Here is a 10612-nt window from a genome sequence, read left to right on the forward strand (position 1 = left end):
GTACTGATCCTTATGGTACACCACCGGATTCCTTGTACGTTTTTTGGCTATTTTCAGTTTCATATCGAGAATTCGGTCACTCAGATAACTGCTAATAATGCGAACAAGGTAGGCTGGTACGTTGAGACCTTTGAGGACCGTGTTGATGCTGTCGAGCCTTCCAGATGCTCCTGAAGTCGTTCGCAGATAATGTGTTCCAGTACTTTCTGTGTCCAGCAGATATAGGGGTCTGTATGACGGAGGTAGGTCGAGTTGTTTGCCCGGTTTAAGCAGGAGAACCAGACGTTGTATTTTCCATCTCGCTGGGAACTTTGCCCCGGTAAGGTATGCCGTGTATAGGTCTGAAAAAAATTTCGGAGTTGACTGTATTGCTTCCTTTAACGCTATATTGAGAATCACGTCAGGCCAGGGGGGGTTTGCTATCCTTTATCCTCGTTAAGGTCCTAAAAACTTTTTCTTCTGTCACTTGAGGAACCATTGCAATTTTTCATATTACGCAATTTTGTGACTCCCTTGCTTCCTGTGGGGGAAAGAGGGCTGAAACTATTTTTTCATTAGCACCGGTCACCTGTCCGGCGGTTTTAGTCCTTTAATTTTGCTCATAACAAGGATCGTTGTGGCCTTGTTCTCGCAGCTCCCTAAATCACCGATTTTTGCTTTTTTGAATTGCGTTTTTAACCCACAATTTTCAGTATTTATATTTCTCCTGTAGTTCACAGTAGTTTGCACGACCTCGCGCTCTTTGAGCTATTCTTCTAGCAGAGTTACTGTCCTTACGAAGTTTAGCTATTTCATCTATCCACTAATATGCTGGCTTTCCGTTTCCCCAGTATCTAGATCTTGCGGAAGATGTAAGTGTCTTCCATACTTGTCCAAAAGTTACTACTTTTGTTTCTATCTTTTCTTGACTGTCTTAGATGCATCTTTGGCATTACAGTACGTACATCCATTACAATGGTCAGGTGACAGCTATGAGTATAAACTGACTCGTATAATTTCCATTTTGTGCGATTCGTTGTGGTACGATCAGCAAATGATAGGTCAATTGTAGAGCGCCTGCCGTACGTGGCATGCATGACTTTTGATGGCGCATTTATCTGGCCTCTTTATTTGTGCTTGCTCTGATATCGCGTCCAGCAATCTCTTCCTCCAAGTTCAGTTCTGTTATAAGGCATTGCAATGTGATGCAATGGGTCTTTAGGTTGACTGTTGCAACACCTTCCAGGGCTTTTTTGAAAACAGTTTGACAACTAGATGATTCACTGTCCTTGTTTGTTTTGAGCTCTATCAATAGCCCTCCTTTTTGCGTAAGTCTCATTGTCCTCACTTTATCGCCCATTTCGCTCAACAAAGCGTTGGATTTGATAGCGCGAAGCATGTCCGCGTATGTTGTTCCTGCCACTTTTCTTTCGATAATGATCACATCGTAACGCGGGCGAAGTGAGCCGCTGGTCATCCTATCGTTTGCCGGCTTCTTTTTGCTTTGTACTTTCTGCCGTTGTTCTCTATGATCCTTGGGGGGGTAAGTTCTGTTGAGATTTTGACCTTCTCCTCTTGGTGTCTGGCAATATTTCTGTCCCATGAGCTACATTAGGACTAGATTTAGTTCTATCTCTTTTTTCGGGTAGAGTTGCAGTGTTTTCAGCCGCCGTTGTTTTCCTTGTATGCGCTGTTGCAGACATAATGCCGGTGGTACGCTCAACGATTTTCATTGCTACTTCCGTGTGTGAACGTTTTATAATGCTATAAATTTTTCTGATGTCGCTATGTACATTTCGATGTGGTTCAACCTACTGTAGAAGACCGTCGATATCCTTTCCCACGCGCTGTCAGAGCTCGCTGTCCAATGCTCACCTTCGGGGTCTAACTGCTGCTGGTGGCTTGTCGGAGTACCTGCCGAGTCACTGAGGGGAATTGTATGTGCAGCCATTTTGTTTGCCCGTCGTTGGCTGGCCGCCAAGTTTGTTGAACTATTTTCAGCTGTTACTGCCACCGGTGTGTTACTTGTGGTTGCTGCTTTTTTTGGAGGTGTGCTGCTTATGACAGAGCTCCTCCTAAAGGGCGATACAACTTCGTCCTTGTTCCCTGTGTAAATTGTATTACTGCTGTTTTTTTTTACATTAATTTATTATGCTTTTCCATGCTTTTAAGGCCCAAACTTACAGCCGCTATCACCGCTCGTGTATGTAGTACCAGTAAGTCCTATGGTTATTCTTGGAAACTGGGAGGACATACTTTAATATGGCGGGGAAATAGAGAACCCTTCTATAAGACGTTTCAGCAAGATTTCACTCCGCTTACTGGGATTGCAGAGGTTCTCTGCTCCAGCTCGTTTGCAATTTGCTTTCACTCCAGTATGCCATAATCAGGATCTTACTCGACTTGGTCCTGATGGTCCTCAGGCCACGCCATTGTTTTGCAATCAGCTGCTCCTAACAATCAAATTTTACCATCTTATTTACATAATGACCCAACAATAGAAGACATCCACACATGCATATATACAGGGTCCGGCACTCGATGCGTAACCAACTTCAGACCGCTCGCGCAGCTGGCTGGAATATCACAACCAGCGATTGTTCGTGAGCTCGAGCCCCTTCAAGTAAAGTTTTTGTTTTTCGCACCATTACGCGTTGCAATGATACTCGTGGCGTCGCGAAACGCCATGGACGTGGTCCTCAGAAGACTTCAACGTCACGTGAAATGGTTCAAAAAGTGAACAAGCCACTTGAGTGAAATCCCCGACGAAGTGCCAATCACATGGACATAATCTTACACCAAAGCTGCAACAAGTCAATTGGCTCGCCTGGCCGAAAGCGGTAAATTTCCGAGCATTGTGTTTTCTGACGAGAAAATTTTTCGAATCGAGCTATTCGTAAACTCCCAAAACGATAGGGTTTATTTGACCGATCGTTCAAACGAGACTCTGAGTCATCAATTGACCACCAGGGTGCAGAACCCGCCACAGGTAACGGTTTGGGCCGCTTTAACTTCAGATGGGCACTCTTTAATCGTTTTCATCGAGCCTGGCGTCAAGGTAAATGCGAAATATTATCGGGTAAGTATTCCGTTTCACAAAGTTCAAGTGAACCAAGAATGGCTAAAAAACAATGTTCCGAACTTTATAACGTCCACTGAATGGCTCTCAACTTTACCAGACGCGAATTCGATGGATTATTCTCTTTTGGCCAGTTTGGAGAGCATGGTCCGAACTAAAAAGTTCACCAGTCCCGAGGCGTTGAAAAAAGCCAATGTCCGCGAGTGTACCAAAATAACTGCAAGTCAGATTCGGGCAAGCAGCGATATCGAGCAAAAGTAAATTGATTCTGAATTGTGTATTATGTTCACCCATTTTTTACATTGAATTGAATAAACGTAATTTTCAATACTAAATGTTTTGTCTTTTTAAATGATTACACTTCGAGTGCCGGACCCTGTACATATGTATCTAACCCAAGAAAATGAAAGTGACAAATACGAATTGAAAATTTAATAAATAAGCTCCGGAGAAATTTAGGACAACTCACACAATACAAGAACAGAACGACAATAGATCGAAAAATGTATAATAAAATAAATAAATGCCCAAGCGTTCTACAAACAGATATATATTATAATAAACCGTTGGACGAAATGATGTACACCCATAAACAAAAAATTGAAAGTTTATGCGGTAGAACTGGCACGTTATAAATAAGCCAACCAAAGGAGGACTGATTATAAGCTTTTCACAAACAACCAAACAACATTTTACAAAAAATTAGCACTTACAGAAGACTTTCAAATAATCCCCCCAACAAAAGGACAAAAAATTAAACTTCGATCTATATGCCAATAACATGCCTCCCTACACTGCGAGGTGTGTTCTTCAAAAACATTTTATTTATTCATTAATATCTATTTTGTGCCCTTCAAAGTAACCCCCATGAGATATTATTCACTTGTGCCAACGTTTTTTCCAATCTTCGAAGCACTTCAAAAAATCATTTTTTTTTAATCTTGTGCAGCTCCTAGTTCGAAGCCGTCTTTATCTCGTCAATCATAGAGTAGCGTCGTCCTTTCATGAGCCTCTTCAGTTTCGGGAACAAGAAAAAGTCACAGGGAGCCAGATCTGGGGAATACGGTGGCTGTGGCATCATTAGGGTATTGTTTTTGGCCAAAAAGTCGCGCACAAGCAGCGATGTGTGAGCAGGGGCGTTATCGTGACGCAAGAGCCAATTTTTGTTTTTCCATTAATGCGGGCGTTTCTGGCGGATTGCTTAGCGCAAATTGCGCATAACTTGTAGGTAATATTCCATGATGCACAACGCGCCTGCAATCGAAGAAAACGGAAAGCAAAACTTTTACATTCGACCGAACTTGGCGCGTTTTTTTCGGTCTTGATTCGTGCGGCAGCTTCCATTGAGATGATTGAGCTTTGGTTTTCACGTCATAACCATAAGTCCACGATTCGTCACCAGTTATGACACTCTGGAGCAAATTTGGGTCGTCGCGGACAGAGTCCAACATCTCATTAGCAATGTTCATGCGATGTTGTTTTTGGTCGAAATTGAGCAGTTTTGATACGAATTTTGGGCGACCCGTCTCATGCCCACATCATTGAAAAAATCGAATGGCACGAGCCAATCGATATGTGTAGGTCCTCAGCAACTTCTCTAACGGTGATTCAACGATTGGCCAATACAATTTTCTTCACTTCATCAATTTTTTCGTCTGTTGTTGAAGTGCTCGGGCATCCGACACGCTTTTCGTTGTTCACATCTTCTCAGCCTTCTGAGAACATTTTGTACCACCGATAAACGTTGCTTTGGTCCAAAGTAGTTCTCCGCGATACTTTTTGAACACAACTCGTATATAAAATAATCACTCACAACACAACGTTGTAACTAGCAAACAAGAAGGATGCCAAAAAACAGTCAGTGCTGCAAGAATCAACTTACAATTGACACAATAATTATGAAACAAGCCACGTTAAAACAACGAAATCTACATTCATGCTACATAGACTACCAGAAAGCCTTCGACTACGTGCAACATAGCTGGCTAATAAAAGTGCTTCAAATATACAAAATACACCCACAAAATTAATATTTCTAAATAGAAAAGACAAATAAATTTAATAACATCCACAAAAACAATAAGAACAGAATAAATTGACATAAAAAAATGAAAATGACTCTCTAAGTGCTCTCTGGTTTTCCATCCGTCTAAACCCTCTTTCCAACACCCTCAACAATACAAATAATAATAATTTATCCTAGTAGGTGGTCCAATGACCGACACTGCGACCTAAAAGATCTTTTGTGTCAAGCTACCTAATTTAATATGGATGATCCTTCTGATCATCCGAGAAAGTTACCCGACCACTACATCAGGTTCTAGTTTGCCTAGTTGTTCTCTGCCTTTGGAAAGGAGTTGGTTGAAAGCCATGTTCTTCCAACAATTTTTCCGCTATACGTATAAACCTTAGTATATCTGTAATAGGAGCTTTCTTTATTTCTTCCGGATCCAGTTGATCACGGTGGAAAATTTGCATTCTGGTTCTAGCCAGTGCAACGCACTCGCACAATAAGTGCTCCGTTGTTTCATCATCTTCAAAACAGAGTCTACACTCAGTGTCCCTGAGGAGTTGAATTCTGTTAAGATGATAGTTTAGATAGTAGTGGCCCGTAAGAAAGCCTACTATTTTCCTGATATCTACTTTCCGTAAGTTAATCAGTTCCTTTTTGTAGGTAAAAGGTCTAACCAACCTCTTGGCTTGACGAAGTTTCAGATTATCTTCCCAGTAAGCTATTCTGAGAGTATGTTCCCATTGGTCTACCCTGGATTTAGCTTCCGCCCAGTTGATACCACAATATGGTTCTGGTCCTATAAGGTCTGATGTCGATCCAGCCCTTGCCAGTTCATCAGCAATTTCGTTACCCTCGATTCCAGAGTGACCTGGAACCCAGCAAAGTACAACCGTATTTTTTGTACATAATTTTTGAAGATTGTTTACACATTCTTCCACTAGTCTCGACTCCAAAGAATGAGATATTAGTGCTTTCAGTGCCGCTTGGCTGTCCGAATATATAGTTATGTGGGCCCCTTTGATACCCCTTTTTAGATTTGTCAGTGCACAGATCGAAATCGCTTGGATTTCGGCCTGGAAGACACTGGGCCATTTGCCCATGGGTTCTGAAATTTTTGTGTTGGGTCCAAAGATCCCGGCACCAACTCCAGTATTTGTTTTTGAACCATCAGTGAACCATATTAGACTTTTTGGGTTAACCCAAGGTCCTCCAATTTCCCATTCATCACGGTCTGAGATAATTATCTCATAATTTCTATTGAAGACCCGTTTCGGAATCATGTAGTCTGTTACTGAACAGCTAATATCCCTATCCGGTATTTTTCTTAGAATACTCATATGACCAAAGTCACTGTATTCCTTATTTGACAAGATTTGCATTTTTAGTGCATTTCTAGCTGCACATTTCCATATGAATATATGCAGTGGGGATAATCCTACTATCGCTTCAATTGCAGTTGTGGACAACTTCGCATGGCACCTGTTATAGACAAACAGGCCTGCCTTTGAAGACTTGCCAGTAATTTCTTGGCTGTTTCTTGTGTGGTTTTGGGCCACCAAACAAGGGACGCATAGGTAATGATTGGTCGAATCATCATTGTATACATCCAATGAATCATTTTGGAGTCAATACCCCATGTTCTCCCCAGGAGACTGCGACATGCCCACATGGCTCTGGTGGCTTTATCTATCACCGATTTAAGGTGAGAGTTCCAATTTAATCTTTTATCCAGAACAACTCCTAAATATTTGACCTCATTGGAGTAGTTTATATTTGTTCCTTCGACAGTAATTGAACCAAGGTCCAACTTATATCTGTTTGTGAAAGGTACAATAATAGTCTTGCTGGGATTTATAGAACGTCCTTCTGCACGACACCAGTTTAGAATGAAATTTAATGTTTGATTCATAATGCTGAATATTGTTCTGTCGAATTTGCCAGGAATAATCACTGCAATATCGTCAGCATAGCCAATTACCTCCAAGCCTAACTCACTTAGTTTGACTAGGAGGTCGTCAATAACCAGGGACTCAACAATACAACATATGGATACAATATAAAACACAAACAAATTACAAAACACAAAATAAACCATCTTCTATACATGGACGAAATCAAACTGCAGGGTTTGATTGAAAAGTAATGAGCCTTATTTTTTTTAAGCAGTTTTATTAAACCTTTTGGCTTATACATCTAATATTCTTCAAAAAGGACCCTTGAGCGTCAATACACCGCTGGTAGCGGTCCTTCCACTGCAGGAAACATTTTTTACACTCATCCGCCGGAATCGCGTTCAATTCGGCAGTCACAGTTTTTTGGATCGCCTCGATGGAGTCGAAACGCCTCCCCTTCAGCTTTCTTTCCAGGCGCGGGAACAAGAAGAAGTCCGGAAGGGACAGATCTTGGCCAATGCAGAGGTGCAGAGGAAGGCGGTGTGTGCCGGCGCATTGTCGTGATGAAGGATCCAATTGTTGACGAGGTCGGGCCGAACCCGGGCGACGCGGTTTTTCAGCCGAAGGAGCCCTTCTTTGTAAAATGCCGCGCTTACAGTATTTCCTAGAGGTACAAACTCCTTGTGGACGATGCCTCGAGAGTCGAAAAAGACGATCGCTCCATTTTCGCCACTGTAAAATCCTAACACACTTTTAAAACAGCTTTTCCACGCGGAACGATGTTAACTGCAGCGGTGTTGCCAGCGAACTGGGACCGGTTTCTAGTGGGAGGGGAAGGTCCAACGATCATTTTCCCCCACCAGCCGATTCGGTTGATCGCTTGGCAGACGCTCCGCGCGGGAAGGCTCATTACTTTTCAATCAAACCCTGTATACATATCCACGCAAACACACTTAAAAACACTTTTAAAAATCACAAAACAATTAATTAACGATATACAAATGAGCTTTGGCATCAGTAAAGCACAGCACAAAGCTGAAAAACTAGACGATCAAATTCTTGAAAACATGGAAGAACATGAAACGTACATTTGTACGGATCTTGGATTCCAATAAAGTACAAAAATAGACCACATCTCCATTAAAAACCAACTTTCACTGAAATACAAAAAACGCCTTAACCAGATACTTAAAACCCAACTAAATTCCAAGAGCAATCAGCTCGTATGCTATACCAATATTCACATACTCCTTCGGAATAATATACTGGACCAAAACTGATATTGACAACCTGGAAAGAACAAAAGAAGACAACTTACCAAATGTAGAAAATTTCACTCCCTACTCATGCACCAGAGACTTGCAATACCAAGACTAGAAGGAGGAAGAGGATTCCTTGATATCCAAAACCTTCAAAATAACCAAATTCCAAAATTAAAACAATTTTTCCACAACCACATATCCGATCTACACGAAGCAATAGTCCTTGCAGAGAAGCACTACACTCCACTAAACCTACAAAACATTGAAATAAATAATAATCAGTTACATGGCAAACACTTACACATTATGGAAGACCCAAATATTCAGAAAATGAACAGAAAATGAATAACCAAAGACCCGATTGTAATTTACGACAAATGCCGAAGATGCCAAATACACCCAGAAAGAGTAGACCACATAACCGCAGGGTGGCAAATTTTAGCAGGCACAGAATATATACATAGGCACAACATAATTGCAAAAAAAAAAAATACATAAAAAAATAGAATCCTAATATATACCCTTTAGACAGTGAAGAAAATACCCTATACTGGGACACTACAATACTCACCGATAAAACTATAATGCGCAATACACCGGAAATATATAGTGAACTAACTTAAGAAATAAAACGAATAAGGAAACAATCGCTGTACACGGATCAAAACTAGAAAACCAAACCGGGAAGCGACTGTTCCAAAATGGGCGGCTATCTGGTGAGCGTCTGTACTTCAAGTTAGCAGCGGCTTTCACTACATCTGGTAGCAGGTATAAAATGGAACCATTTTAAAATGAGAAGAATAAATCAAGCCTCGGATAACCTTGATTTTAATTCTAATCATACTCGTGCACTTCTGGAGTGTGTGTCAGACAAAACAAGAACTCTAATAGGCAAACCTTTTTGCAGCCGGGAGCTGCTTCGCAAGCATCGCATACAGCGACCAGACCGACTGTATCACCAAAACAGCGTAAAAATTAACGAACGGACACCAGAAATTAACGAATTTTTATTAAGCACATATATACAGACAACATCAAGACGCACACCACAAATAGGAGGAGGAGCTCGGCCAAACACCTAACAGAAGTGTACGCGCCAATTATATATATATATATATATATACATATATACAGATCACTAAACTAGAAACACACAAAACTCTTTTTAGAAAACTTTGACATGAAAAATTTAACGACAAACATCCGCAAATGGATGTGTCAGAACAAAATCTGTCTGATCAATTAAGAGCAATACGTAGACATATTTACATCACAGAAGCAAGAAGGGAAAAAATTACACAGGAAGTGGGCAGAGTGCACAGTTTCGACTCGGAAAATCCAGCAAGTCCTTCGCAACAAAACAATGCCCCGCAAACTAATCCGAAGACTGCTGAGAACTCACAGAACGTACCTCGACGCATTGAGTGCGTAAGCGACACAATAGAGTCAGTCAATAGATTTTGAAGGCTCACATAATAATTTTCAGGAAAATTTTCATGGTAAATATAGGGTGATCAATTAAGAGGAGTTTTTTTCATTTGCGTTTTTTTTACAGATCGCGCGCGAGTTGTGGCAAACTGTCATCGTGGATTTGTTGAACAGCGTTTGGCATTTCATTATGGAAAGACTCACACCGCAACAACGTCTACAAATTGTTCAACTGTATTATGAAAATCAGAGTTTGAAGATCCGCTGTTTTCGAGCAAAATTTTGTTCAGCGATGAGGCGCATTTCTGGCTCAATGGTTACGTCAATAAGCAAAATTGCCGTATTTGGGATGAAGAGCAACCAGAACAGGTTCAAGAGCTACCTTTACACCCAGAGAAAACAACGGCTGATAAACCAGCTACGATTGAAGCTCTGGAAGCCAACATTACGCGTGTTATTCACGAAATGCTCGAACGAGTGATTGAAAATTGCACCTTCAGAATGGACCACCTTAAGCGTAGTTGCGGCCAACATTTGAATGAAGTCATATTCAAAAAGTAAATGTCAAAGAATGTCCTTTCAAATGATAAATAAAGGTTTTGAACATAATTTACATTTTTGTTTTTTTTTAACTATTGAAAAAAGCACCTCATGATTGATCACCCTATACAAAGGCATGCCTGTGATGAGCCTGCCGTATCTGCCGAAACATCTGTGCAACACTCGCAAAATTGGTTGAATATTACAACATGGTTGTATTACCAAACATGCTGAACGAAGAATTTAATATTGAAGAACTGATAATAATTATGTACTGCGTTGCTAAAATTATTTCTGAAGAAATTACTAAGAAGCATTTTGAAAACAATCAACTAAATCTAAAACAAAAAGAGCTCAGGTCGGCTGACAAACGCAATAAACCTGCACGGTTGGTAAGACTCGATAAGAACATAGAAGA

This window comes from Anastrepha obliqua, chromosome 6 (genome assembly GCF_027943255.1).
Source record: "Anastrepha obliqua isolate idAnaObli1 chromosome 6, idAnaObli1_1.0, whole genome shotgun sequence".
NCBI classification, from domain to species: Eukaryota; Metazoa; Arthropoda; class Insecta; order Diptera; family Tephritidae; genus Anastrepha; species Anastrepha obliqua.